Source organism: Gymnogyps californianus, chromosome 10 (genome assembly GCF_018139145.2).
Source record: "Gymnogyps californianus isolate 813 chromosome 10, ASM1813914v2, whole genome shotgun sequence".
Classification (NCBI taxonomy): domain Eukaryota; kingdom Metazoa; phylum Chordata; class Aves; order Accipitriformes; family Cathartidae; genus Gymnogyps; species Gymnogyps californianus.
In genome coordinates this window covers 26,679,526-26,692,532 of record NC_059480.1, presented here as the reverse complement: position 1 = coordinate 26,692,532, position 13,007 = coordinate 26,679,526, and the positions used below count along the sequence as shown (strand labels likewise).

The following is a 13,007-nucleotide window of genomic DNA, read 5'->3' as shown; positions in this document are numbered from 1 at the left end:
CTTGTGGAAATGTTGCAGATGTTGGGCCTTTGGAGAACAGGAGAAGTGGAGATGGGGAAGTCCGACCTGGTGGAGTTTGATTTCTCTTCCTGGCAGTTCTCTCTGGCTGGCCTGGTATGAAATAATATATATATTGTTACAAGCTGTGATGGATTTGGTCTGTCTAGGTTATTATAAAGAGGCAACAGCCTACTAAAAGTAGCAATCCCAAATATTTCTCTTTACACAAACTTGTTGGGTTATTTTCAGCCACTACATTAATGACACCCTTTTTTTTTTTTTTTTCAGTTTGCATCTCTAACAGTGAACTTAAAAGTGTTTCTGGTGTTTGGACTTTCATGAAAACTTTTCCAATAAATACTGAGGTGAGAGAAGCACTGGAAGGCGTTGATGGTGATACTGTACACACTGATGGGGAAGTCAAGGGCTCAGCAAGAAGCAGTTTACTTTGTAAGTGGTTTGTGGTTTCTTGTTGGGTATTAAGAGTGGAAGAGTGACTGTAGATGCTTCAGCAATGGATTAAAAGCTGAAGCTATATTTTTCTTCTGTGCGTATCTAAATAAAAACAGTCTCCTCAAAAAAGATATGCTCAAAAACTCTGGAGACTCAAGAAAACAGAGCCAATGCAAATGCTCGTTTCAGTTTGTTGGCTTTAGCAGGAGGCTTAAAGACAGAAGTCTCAAGTTGTCATAAAATCCTAATATTTGCAGTCCTTAGGCAAAGCGGAGCTTTGGGATCAGTAAATGAAATCCATTGTTTCAAGTTCGAATGGGGATGGAGGTCCTTCCAGGACAGGCTCAGCTAAAGAAGCTTTCTTTGACATAACTCCTCAATTGCACGTGCTCTTTGCCATCGCTCAGTTGGGCACGTGCTGCCTGCGGGTACATCCCTCATGCCACGGGATGGGGGCTGCCTCCCGGGAGGGAACATGGAGCAGGAGAGGGGCCGTGGCTGTGGCTGAGCCGGTGTCTGAACCCAAGCGCTCTTGTTCAGATATGCCGGTTGCATCTTTGACCCATCCCAGATGCCTGAGATACTATCCTTGCACCGCCTTGTGCTTCAAAGGCAGCTCTCCACTTATCTGTTCACTGGGGAATGAATTCCTAAGAAAGCAGCAGGCAAGTTTGATTTTAAAAAAAAAAAAAAGTAACAGATAACTAAGTGACAGAAAAAGTGAGAGTAGAAATGCTTCTCACATCTTCTAGCCTTTCCAGAGTATAACTTCATCAGTAATTTGTGCAGCTCCAGGCTTTGAGGAAGGTGAAAGCTCATAAGGTTTTTAGAAATCTTCCTTTCTTTGACATGTCTGCTTTTAAATTCCTTTTCATATCTCAACCATTAGCAGAGGTACATGTTGTTTTTAAGGCAGCAAATTCTACGGTTTCAGATGGAAAAAGCCTTTTAGAACAAGTTAGCATGGGTGCTAATAGGGACACTTTTTTGCGTGCCTGTTTCTGTGGCGTTTTGAAACATTTCTACCTTCTGCTGACATAAAGGGAATTGCCAGATCAGGCCCAGCATGCAGAAACTGAATTTCTTTTTAAAAGTGTTCTGTGGTATAGCCACATCAAGGTTCATCTCCTTTCATAATAAAAGGCATTTTTCTCAAATACTGTTCCCCAAACTGCTTAGAATATCTATTCCGAGTTCATTGTTTTTCTCCTACGTGCCTCTGTTTCCTTGATGAAGGAAGATGACCCATATTATCCAAGGTATATGTAAGGTGTTTTCCACAAAGTATTACAGTGCCTGTTTCAATAGCCTTAATCTCAGTTTTAAACCTCAGTCTTCCATCTCAGAAAATGGCTGCTGAAGCACTTTGTGCAATCCAGACTTTGCCATTTAAATGGCGTGAAAGTTAAAAGGCAAAATTAAATTAAATAAAATATTACATTTAAAGCCATTTAAATTAAAAACACTTAACTGCTGGTAAGAGCAAAATTGACTTTGGGAATTGAGATGCTGGCTCTGATGTTGGGCATGGCGATTTCTGTACAGAAGTGCCCAAGTGTTGCTGAAAATTGGGGCATGAATCTGTCTAGGAAAAGCGCAGGGCAGCTGATGCCTGAGCACGTGTACACTCCTGACCTTTTCTTTGCAATACTGATCATGTCAGTAGGCAGGAATGTCAGCAAGCTGTTCGTTAGGTCTTCGTTAGCTAGTGCCTGCGCAGTAGCGGCAAAAGGCAAGAGAATAGAGGTGTAAAAGCTACGCAGAGTGTCACATCCCGTGGGGACAAATGCCGGGTAGTTAAAGCAGGTCTGCTTGGGTGCACGCCCTGGGGAGCTTCAAGAGGCTTTGCTTCCAGAGCGTTAAGGTGCTGAGTGCCCGTGCTCTGGGAGACCATGTTCCTGGTTCATTCCAGGAAAGCAAGGCATTTACTTGCTAAAAATTAAGTGTATTAGGCTTAGTCTGGAATGTTTATCAGAACAATAACAAAAAAAAAAAACAACCCACCAAACCCCCAAATGATATTCCAGTGATGAATGGTTTTAATTAGAAGTAGGTAGCAAACACTTTTAAAAAGATATAATTTCAAGCAGTTTCTACACTTTAGTGCTCCTGGAAGGCAAATAGTATTTATTCTTGAAGCAAGAATTGGAGAACTAATTTGGCTTAGCTTTAATTTAGTGATGATACAGTTTAGCTATAATTAAATTGGAGCAAAAAATTGTAGGTAACAAAATTTAGTTAATTTAGGTACCAACTTGTTTTTGTTCCTCCATAATGATTTGCTCTTCAAATTGTAAAGTATCACCATCCCTAGGTAAGCAAAAGTGCAGTCAACAGTCCATAACTTCCACAACATTACTTAAGTAGTTTGTGAGTGAAAAACTGGTAGGATAATCCTTAAACTAAGGCCACTTGACATAAATGCCACCTAATGGTGTCTTGATTCCTGGATCGCTCACTTCCCTCTGGTTGAGGGGGCCTAATTGTGACAAAAATGGACCTATTATGGTTTACATGTTTTGGACTCCTTACAGGATCGAGAGAACCTGGGTTTTCATCAGTGATGCTAGATTTTTGTAAATCTGGTTTTTTTGGTTTCCTGGTCCATGAAGATTGCTGGTGCCTTTGGAAACATGAAAGCAAGTTTCAAATAATTTGATAAATCTTTCATAATATCATTGAAAATAAAATTTTAAAGCTGAGGGTAGTAACATTCATATTCCTTTCTTTATTGAGGTTAGAAGGATGCACATCCATACCAAATATCTTCATTTGGTAATGAAGAATTACATTTATTAAGTTTTAAAATTTATCTTCAGGAGCAGCAAATGATTCTCTGCATGCATCTGGATAATTTGACTGTATCAATATTGATCCATGCTTATGCAGTTGTTATTAATCCCTCTTGGAAATGGATTCTTTCAGTAATATTAGTTGAGCAGGTGTTGGTTGTTGATTTTGCAGTTTTATTCTTCGTACTTTCATTTTTCTCAGAAGAAGGAGAAACTTTCTTAATCCCATGCAGAGATAGAAATATAAATGACAGCTAAAAATACGCTGAATTTTCTGTCCTTCTCCAGCTCTCAGAATACACACTGTGTTGAGAAGGGAGGATAAGCATGACTGCATGTATCTCTTTGAAGTACTTTATCAGCGTTCTTAAAAAATATCAAAGAGAAGACTTATGCTATGTAAAAATAGTTATGATTACGTCCTCTTTGGCTGGATCTGATAGAGTTCTCATGCGGTACATCTATGAGATGACTACCTGAATATTCAGGGGAAAAATGATGGTTTTCAGGGACAAGATCGTCCCTTGCATTTCTGAGGCCGTTTTTGATTTCCGTGACCATTTTTAACTTTTGTTATCACATTGTTTCAAGGGTCATGGATTTATCCTTAGCTGGTAGACTGTATCACAATTTTAAAACCTAGTTTTAGTAATTTAAATTCTACAGATTTTCATTTAACAAAGCTTTTGCAATTCATTTTGCATTGGTTGTAAATGCCTGGAGTTTTAGATTTTTGAAGCAATAAAGTACGTAGTGCTAGCTTTCTGTTTAAGGAGCTATTCAGTGCCGCTCTCCCTTGTCTGGCTTATTCAGTGTTATCTCCCTGGGTGAATTTGCTTCTTCTGGATGGGATTTGGGTGGACTTCATCCCATCCTGTGTCCCTGCTGAGTTCAGGAGAAGTTTTTCCTCAGCTGTATTGACAGCAAGCAGAGAACCTACCTGGATTGTACTAGAAGCAAATCCAGACAGGCTGTGGGGGCTGATCTGTCCTGGGAGTTTGAGGGATGATGCTGAGCCATCAGAGCAGGATCACATTCTGCTTACATGTGGGTTACCACAAACCACGGACACATTGCTGTGTTTCTTCACATGGGTAATTTCAGCAGAGTCATGGAAGCCACCAACATGGACAAGAGTTTCACAGTGAATATTTACAACTAGTAAAAGGTAATGCTAGGTGGGAAATGTATTTTCTGTCTAAAAATGGTACTAAGAGTAGCAGCAGCTTTTTCTGTTACACATACCTTTATCTGTGGATAAAGAAACAGAATTTTTTTGTGAAAGTGAATTTTGAGCTGGATCAGGCTGATTGCCTGAACCCACCACAGCTCTACAATCGAACAAGGAGGGGACCTCCTCCACAGGTCCTTGGGAGGAGCTGCCATGAGCTCCTTGCTGTGACTTGTACCACTCTGGTCCATCCATAGGGGTCTTTGTATTTTCATGTGACCCTTGTTTGTAGGAATCAAACAAGTAGCTGGCATTTGTATAATTTTATGAAATTGCTGTCAGTACTGCTATGGTTTTGCTGCAAATCTTGATTTAGGATCCTGCCGACTATGCCAATTTGTCGCGAATGGAGCGGTTTAGATAACTTAAAGAACCACTGTCAAAGATACTAGCAAAAGTGATTTTTTTTTTAATGTGAATTTGTAAAAGTGCGACTTAACGAAGTTTGATGGTAAGGTTCACTCTGTTACTTACTATGTGGAAGAATCATGCAAAGGGAAATCGAATTAATTTCAACTTAGAATGATTTACGCAGAGACTGGAGAAGCAAAAGAGTAAGGGAGACCCTCTCGTTGAGTCACGAGGTTCAGAATGGACCCCCTTGCTTTCTAAAATCCATCTCAGAGAGGAGTCTAGGTGTGGTTGGATCCAAACTTAGTCTCAGACTTGGACAGTGGTTTATGCCTAATAAAAGGCATACAGAGAGTAAGGAAAATCTCCCGTTAAATTATGATGTCAGTTTATCAGGGAATGAGTGATTATGGATCCTATATGACTTTAGGGTAGCAGCAATTTAAGATTTATTAACACTATTATGGTAAATCACAAGATTAGATTATATGATTCCTAACAATATTTCATCATCAGTTAATTATCAGAGTGATTTAACAAAGTTTGCTATCAGAGCTACAAAGTTTACTAAATCAAATTGTACACACACAAACACATACAGATACAGAGGTTAACCTATAATAAAATTTTTTCTCTCTTGGCCAATTGTAATAAATTATTGGTACCAAATGATCCTTAAAAACCTCACAAAATCCAATTGTAGTGAATTACTCACTATTCTCCCCCGTCAACATTTGTCAGCAGATGATCTTAGACCACTTCTTCTTCGTTGGCATCTGTCAGCAGATGATCTTGGAACTCCTCGCGAAAGCTACTCTTTAAAATCCTTGTGAAACTACCTTAGAAATCCTCATGACATGTACCGCTTAAAATCCTCGTGAAACTATCCTTAAAAAATCCTCGTGAAATCTACCCTGAGAGGCATCCCATCTCAGGGGGAGATACTGGGTCACAGCCTGCTGCGATCCCGGAGAGCTCAAAGGATCTCGCTTAGGATCACTATTTATGGGATCGCGAGGTGATTGACTTTGGTCAGTGTATTTCCATTCTGGCTGTCATTCTTTCTTGTCAGGTAATTCTGGCACCTTCCAAGGCGAGCCATGACCAAAGCAGCAGGAGTGTCAGGCGCAGTTAAGGAGTGCCTAATCGTCCTAACTCCCTGTACCGCAGCCAGGACAAGAACGTACCAGACTGTCCCAGTTCACTGCACAAGAACGCGATGGTGGCCGGTCCTGGCGTCGTGACATGGACGGGGTGGGGCTGCACCACCACAGGTTTCCAATCAGTCCTTTGAAAGAAATTAAAAAACACTGGACCACTTCAATATTTGCTGCTGTTATTCGGTTCTTTTGGATACTAAGCGTTACTGCTTTTGTGCAGGTTTCAATACGCTTTCCTTTTTTTCCTCAACGTATATTTTAATATTTGTTTTCCCTTGGAACAGCAAAGGCAACCACACAAACAAAAGCAGTGAAGAGGCAGAGACTTTTGACATAGAAGCCAGTGAAAGGGAAAGACCCTCCAAACTCTATGTAGTTAAGAGGCATTTACAAAAAGCAGCCCTGAGGGCTGTGCAACGAGTCCTGCAGAGGCAGCGGCATGGGGTGGCCAGGGCTGCGTCTCTGTTCTTCATACTAGCGTGACCGGAGTAAGTGCTGCGTCCTTTGGCATTATTCATGATTTACATTAGTTTGAATTAGGGAAGAATAGGATCCTATGTCATCTGGACAGGCTAATTGCTACTTAATTATTGACAGAAAGGAATTTGTGCAATTGTATTTTCAGATCCCTCCTTCTGGCTATCTTTAAATGACTTTATAAAGCAGAAATATGTTTTGAAGAGGATTTCTTTACAGAAATTCTTAAGTGTCTGTTTTCTTTGCTGGGTTATCTCATGTTTTTAATTTACCGTTCTTTATATTTCACTTCCAGTTCTCCATCCTTCAAAAATCTTTATAAATGGCTACATAACAAGTGCAAATTTCTCTCCTGTTCAATGAAAAGTACCAATCAAGCTGTAATGACTGTGACACCTCTTAGTAAGAGAGAACAAAGAAACCACTCAACTCTAAATAATCAAAATCTGGCTTGTCAGAGTTGGGGTATGTGGCCTATTAAGCTTTATTGAGGGCATGTTGCAAAACCAGTGGTGCTTAAATAAGTGTACAGGCCCTTATGTGATTAGTTATGCACATGGCACAGTGATCTTGTTAAAATCAAATTTTACTCAAAGAAAGCAGAACTATCTCCAATAAAACTGTAACATGGCATAAAATCAAGTAGGGCTTCTTTGCAAGTTGAAAACGCCTTATTTCTACTTCTGTGTTTTGTTTCTGGAACTGTTTAGCTGGGAGAAGAGGAGGCTCAAGGGATCTTATCGATGTGTATAAATACCTGATGGGAGGGAGGACAGAGGATGGAGCCAGGCTCTTCTTAGTGGTACCCAGTGAAAAGACAAGAGGCAACACGCACAAATAGAAATACAGGAAATTCCATTTAAACATAGGAAAATGCTATTTTATGGTGAGAGCGGTCAAACACTGGGGCAGGTTGTTCGGTGAGGTTGTGCAATCTCTATCCTTGGAGACAGTCAAAGCCCAACTGGATACGGCCTTGAGCAACCTGCTCTGGCTGCCCCAGATCCATCAGGGTTGGACTGGACAGTCTCCGGAGATGCCTCCAACCTCAGCCTTTCTGTGACTCTGCAATATGCTGTGCAGTGTAATTACTGTGCTGAGACTCTGTCCTGAAATGTTTCACTGCGTTAAGTCATACAGCTGTAAATGGTAAAATCAACTGGCTGAAGATGGAGGGGGCATTTATAAATATTCCGTCCTAGAGGAGGAGAGATGCTCTCAGCTGAGTTATACCTGAAGAGTCGGTGAGGTAAAGGTAGTGTAAGGGAAATGGAATAGGAGGAATATGCTACTACTGTCTTCTGCTGGCTAGTTAGTAACAGGAGATCATAGCAGAGTGTCAGTTACGGGTAGATACAGGTAGCTGTTCATAGCAAATCTGCTGCTTTTTCTTCTGAACTGTGTTGAGCTTTTATAGTGTGGCTTGTGCCTATGAACTGCCTGTCATCCCAGCCTTCTCATCTTTCTTCAGCCAAAATGCCTCAGCACTCGTGGACATACCTGGGAAGCAGGTATTTCTGAGATATATATCAACCAGCTTTCTCCTGGCTTTCAAACTGCTCTGGTCTAATTAATCAGCTGAACATGATCTGTGGTGCAGCCGTCTCTGCTGTTCTGAGGAGCAAATCTCCCGAGTCTGCAGGCAGAGCTCCTCTTGGGGCTGGGTTTGCCTCCCAACCTGCTGCTGGGATCAACTCTGCTGCACTGGAGCGCAGAGGCAGCTGAAAGGAGCGGGAGCATCGTATTTTGGTGCAGCACCCTTCCTCGTGTCCTGTTTTCCATATAGTGTTTTCTGGAAAGGACTTTGGTTTAGCACTTTCTCTGTCGCTTAGTTTTTCTCTGTTAAATGCAATCAAGTTTCCTCATGGGAAATTCAAGACAACAATTTATGCAGAGACAGATGCTTCTTGTATTCTCATTGCTGTAGTCAGGGACTTTCCTGTAATCATGAAAAGTTTGGTGCTAGCAGTGTGCTGTGAGGATTCCCTGGTCCTGTCAAAATCAGCAGAGCTTTTCTGTCATATAAATTGAATAAAAATAGAAAACTTTTTTCTTTTATAGCAAACAATATTTCACCTCTGATAAACTTGGAAAGCACAAGGACTCTGTTAAACGCTTTTCTCTGGTATCTTCTCTGCACTTTGCGTTTCTCCATCAGCCACTCATTGTCTGCTCCTTTACGCAGCACAACCGTGCTCCAAAACAGTTTAGTTTGTGTTTGGCACAGGTCTCAGCTTCCTGGCACCCTGGCTGAATGTTCCCTGGGTTTCCAGGTTTGGTTCGTGCATTGGGTCAAGCTGAAGTGCCAGCCTCAAGCTCTGCCTTGATGTAGAGGAATAGAGGTGCACCAGAGCTGCGGGGTCAGCAGTCTCCAGGGATGGTCCTCACTCCTGAGCGGGGATGTCGGCACGTGGCCTTGCTCCCCTTCAGCTGGCAGATGCTGCCATGGGCACAGGCAGCCTGTGGTGGCTATGTAGGCGGCTGCTGCTATTTTTCAGTGAATAAGCTATAATTCGCAGGCACTCTCTCTCCAGCAAGCAGTCGTGTTATTTATCTCCATCTGCTGTGTTGTTTTTTTGTCTTCTCATCTGGTGTCTTCATTTGATTCTTTATTTGACATCCTTGTTCCTGATGTTTATCTGTCAGCCTAAATTGCAAATACCAGCCTCTGACTTACAAACTCCTTCTGCTGATGTTTGTAGTAGATCTCGGGTTTCTCTTCCAACTTTCAAGGCTCTCCTGTGTTTGTCCCAAGTAAACTGTGTGTTGTGACTCCTACACGTTGACATTTACTACACTGTCATCATTACTAAACCTTCATTCTACAGATTTTAAACTAGATATTGTCCATACAGAATGAGTTATAGTGGTTATTTTCCAAAATGGGGTGTGCATTCAGGCTTTCCTTATTGATGAAACCTTGTGCATTCCCTCTTGCCTTCTCCTGTAAAGGGGGCTCTAGTGCTGTGTGGCTGAGATGTTCTCTGCTGGATTTCTGCCTGGTCAAAACCAAAAAAGTCATCACCTTAAATGTGACCAAGCCCTTCAACCTGGCAATTTATCATAAATTATTGCTGAATTTCCTTAGAATGATCACTGGTAACTACTGAAGAATTATTCCATGGTAACTTAGAGGCTGAGCTCAAATATTTTGTGTAGTGTGAAATCTGAAAACTTTGAAAGGGTCATTTTTACAGATGATTACAGGGCTTTTACTCCTTCAGCCTTCATAGATGCATCTTTGAACGGCTTGATTTATGTGAAGAACTGATGCCGTGGTTCTGAAGAGACACTTGGAAAACTTGCATGCTAGAAGCAGAGCGTTAAATACTGAGACTTGTAGCTTACACAAATGTTAACTTGAAGAAAAATAATTCAATAAAAATAAATCCTAGTACGTATTCAAGTCCTCTGTTCCTGAAACTTGCTCAGATTTGCCTTGAATTAAGCATAAATTCCTTAGTCTTAGCCCTGAAAAGTATAAATATATAAAAGAATGATCTCTTCTTCTGTCCATATGGATAGATTTCCTAATGTTATTCCTAAGACTGTGAGGGATGGATATATGGAGCTATCAGACAGGAACAGGGTTTTCCAGGAGTGCTGGCCCTTAGCGTGAGCCAGGATAGGAGGAGCAGGAGGAGTGCTTTTATATTGGTTTAGTTGCCAAGAAAAAAGGAGACTAAACAGTGATGTGTGAAATAGGCCTCGTCTCAATCCTGTTGAACTTGGTGGAGATCTATCAGGACATCACTGAAAATAATATTTAGGCTTCCAATTTCTGATATTATAAGACTAGGGTAAGCATACGCTGATGGCACTTAGCTGCTGAAGAAGCTTGAGCAGATCTAAGAAAGGCTGAACTGGCCAGTTTACAGTTTTGACGGATCACATGAGATGCCTTTTTTTTTTTTTTTCCCCGCTTTGGCAGATGCTCAGGAAAGTGTTTCTAAGAGTAGCCTTGACTCGCTTTTTTGTGAACCTGAGCCAGCCTGCATAATACCACAAATGTCTTAGACCGGATTCAAAGTGCGAGAGTGAACCTAGAGAAGGATCCAAAGAGACTTGCAAATATGTATTTTATTTTGCATATCAAACTATGAGTTTGGAAATGGAAATACAAATGTTGGCATCTAAGCTTGAAAGGATAGGCCATTAACTCTAAGGTTTCCACCAAGGTTACATTTCTAACATTTTATTGCACCATAAGATTTATGTTTTTTATTATGCTTCTTTAAGTGACTATGTGTCTGTATCCAAAATCAGAAGGTGTACCGTGAACTTAAAAAGGGGGAAAGGGAAAATTCTTCCTTTTGGGAAGACCAATTAGGTGGATAAATGGCACAGATGACTTCACTAATTTATGATCTCGTGTTTCATCACAGAAATCACAAACACACATGCTGTTCACTCTGTTCCTTAGAGCTTTGGGTAGTTTACTGTTTGTGGCTGTAAAAACACAGTAGGGAATACCTTAACACATGCTGGAGCTAAACTGGATGAGAAATGGCAGCAGCTAATCTGTGAAACGTAAAATGCATCTTCTTGAAGTGTTTGTCTAGAAAAAAAGGCCTTCTGACTTCATGATATTCAAAACCTGTTGGAATACACTTCATCAGAGGCACTGCCTCTTAAATACATAAATTACCATAAAAATATCTTCTTGCTTCGTTAGAATAGCTTCCCACTTGATGGGTTCATCTGTTAGGGCAGGACCAGATAGCAGTCAGACTGCTACTCCACTGACCACAGGGTTCCTCGTTCATTTAACATTTCTCTCAGTATTCAAGGAGAAAAAAAAGGACATAATTCTGCAGCTCTTACAGCTCTCCTCTAATAAAATGCCACCTTGCAAAACATTGAAGTGTCCGCTTACCTTCTGTTACTGCTCAGGAAACCCTGGATAAGGATGCGCTGGATGGGCTGAACACCTGAAGCGGGTTCCTGTTTAGATGAGCAGCCAAACGGACAGTGATGCGAGCCCAGATCCATGTGCCCATGTGAACCTGCAGAGTCCTGGGGAGGTGCTCCTCAGCAAGTCTTTGGCTGAATCACTCTGGTCAAAATGCTATTTAAAATATAACCCTAACATAATATCCATAAAAAAATGGCTTGCATGCTAAACTTGTCGAGCTGTATTAACACCCTAAAACATTTTGGTAAGAGGAAGCAGATTCTGAAAAATATGATATATATTTGATTAGTTTGGGATTTTGGCCAGGTGAGAACTGGAAGCTTAGCTGAAATAGCCTTTCCTTCCGCCAGAAGGAATCTAATTATTGGAAATCTCAGAATTAGTCTGATTCACAGAGAATTTCCAGACTGAATTTTTGTTTTACTGGTTCAAGACATTGGGGTAAGTTTTAGATTCATTTTGAAATGGTTATCTGAATTAAATTATTTGAAGTTTATCCATTTTTATGGTTTTGCTGTTTCATTTGCATTTAGGCATAGTGGATTTAATGATTAGAAATCTTTTTAAAAATGGTCCCAAGTGTGTGCTTTAAGGATTCATTAACTTAATTTCTTTTGCTCTTGAGATATGATAGCCTTATTTTTGTGTTTTACTTGCTGCTATGACATACTGGGAATGCTAGAGCTAAATTATATGTCCCTTTGCTTATTTGACATTGACTCAATTGCTTGTATCAGTCAGCAGATGACACTTATAGGTCATTTGTCCTCATTGGGATTCTGAAGTTACCGAGTAATTTCTTATTCTTTCAGAGGCTATTCATTTTAATGATATTTTTGCCTGTATTACAACTCTATGGCTGTAGTTTTCAGTAAAGGTCTACGTAGGTATTAAAACTAATAGACTGTTTCTAGCAATTGACTAGTATAATATTTATGGAACCATCTGTTCCACTAAAGTTTATAATCTGGTGTATGCAAAGTTTTTTGCATCAATAGAATCCTTCAAGTTTCTAAATGCAGCTGAAATTTAAGGGACAATATTAATAATATATTTTGACAGAAGCAGTACTCTGTTGTCTTTTTGAACAAGTGTCCTCAAAACTGAGATTGCATTACTATTTCTGTAAAAACGATACTAAAATTGTGATGAGAAGTAGCCATTTACAGCCGTATCTATTGCTTTAGAGTATCAGAGCTGCAGGAGTTGCACAAAGCTACCTGGAACACAGCTGGAGACGGATTTTCTAAAGACTGCAGGGTTTTATTAGACACAAGTGATAAAGCAGCGATATCAGCAACATTGTGCAGGGCTATTTTTTTTTGGTGAGGATAATATTGTCTGTACTTGTATAAAAGCCACCTTGCATAGCGTTGCACCTCCTCGGTCCTCAACGTTGCGATGCTGCAGCCACCACCTGATAGCAGATGGATTACAAAGTTCCCTCTGACACTGCAGGTTTCTTCAGTCTTCGAAAACTTAATGCCAGCTTGATACCTTATTAACAAGAAAAGTGCATTTATCTGACAGTTGATGGTGCTAGGAGCAAGGAGTATTGTGTACGAGGCTGGTGTGAATCCCAGGATAGAAGTGGAGGCTGATGGCAAGCTGCATCAATAACAAACACA

The 13,007-nt window shown here is 40.6% G+C and overlaps 1 long non-coding RNA gene across 3 annotated transcripts in view; it reads left to right on the top strand.

Moving 5' to 3' along the window:
* The window catches only part of LOC127020131 (uncharacterized), a 56,320-nt gene that overhangs the window by 25,335 nt on the left and 17,978 nt on the right, over window positions 1-13,007 (top strand). For 2 of the 3 annotated variants that reach the window (XR_007767018.1, XR_007767017.1), the window contains 2 exons: window positions 19-114; window positions 289-593. This is a non-coding gene — a long non-coding RNA (uncharacterized LOC127020131). Of the gene's footprint in view, window positions 1-18; window positions 115-288; window positions 594-13,007 lie in introns of those variants that run through there. The other variant, XR_007767019.1, reaches the window with a different exon arrangement.